We start from the raw sequence: 1,250 nt of genomic DNA on the forward strand, positions 1-1,250 counted from the left end.
GTATGCAAATAAGTGGTGCGATCTCGTCACACCTCAGCCAAATTCGCCGTTCTCACCTCAAAATAGGGCGGCATCCGCGTGAAGCGCAATCTGCAAAACAAAATCTGAAATGTTCGGGCAGGTGTCCTAGTCTCATCCTAGTGGTTTGCGGAGGACATCATCTGGCCTTCTGTGCGTTTCTCCCGCTGGTCCAGTGCACCTTGGGGCAGATATTATATTATATTTCATTTCATTTCTGCCTTTTCTATTTTTAATGACAATCATGGGGCTCACCTTCTTTTGAACAACAGCAAGCAACTTTGGGTTTCCCGAATAACGTTTTCGGGTTGGGGGGCATCCCTGTTAGGTGTGTGTGTGTGTGTGTGTGTGTGTGTGTGTGTGTCTGTGTGTGTGTCTGTGTGTGTCTGTGTGTGTGTGTCTGTGTGTGTCTGTGTGTGTCTGTGTGTGTCTGTGTGTGTGTCTGTGTGTGTGTCTGTGTGTGTCTGTGTGTGTCTGTGTGTGTCTGTGTGTGTCTGTGTGTCTGTCTGTGTGTGTGTGTGTGTGTCTGTGTGTGTCTGTGTGTGTCTGTGTGTGTCTGTGTGTGTCTGTTATAGCAAGAGAGGGATGAAGGGTGTCTGCAGGAGACTGGGGGCCGTGGAGAGAGAGAGAGAGAGAGAGAGAGAGAGAGAGAGAGAGAGAGAGAGAGAGAGAGAGAGAGAGAGAGAGAGAGAGAGAGAGAGAGAGAGAGAGAGAGAGAGAGAGAGAGAGAGAGAGAGAGAGAGAGAGAGAGAGGAAGGAAGGATTGAGAGAGACGGCAAGTGAAAGACTGGCTTAACATCCTCCATCCTTTCTGATGGCTCAAGTGTGTGTGTGTATCTGTCTGAGAGGGCACTTAGAGGCTTTTCACACAAACTGCTAAATTAGGACGATGAGTCTGGCTTTTCCATGGCAACTGACGAGCCAGCTGCATTGGTCCTCCTGTGTGAGTGACACGTAACCACACACACCCCACACGCACACACACACACCCCCACACGCACACACACACACACCACACACACACCACACACACACACGCACACACACACCACACACACACACACACTCACTCAGACGCAGCTCTGCCTTTCTCTGCCCAGGGTTTCTCTTCTCTAGCAATCACTCATTCATCTGTTCATCCATCCATCCAATCACATTCTCTCTCTCTCTCGCTCTCTCTCTCTCTCTCGCTCTCTCTCGCTCTCTCTCTCCCTCTCCCTCTCCCTCTCCCT

This window comes from Clupea harengus, chromosome 25 (assembly GCF_900700415.2).
Source record: "Clupea harengus chromosome 25, Ch_v2.0.2, whole genome shotgun sequence".
Classification (NCBI taxonomy): domain Eukaryota; kingdom Metazoa; phylum Chordata; class Actinopteri; order Clupeiformes; family Clupeidae; genus Clupea; species Clupea harengus.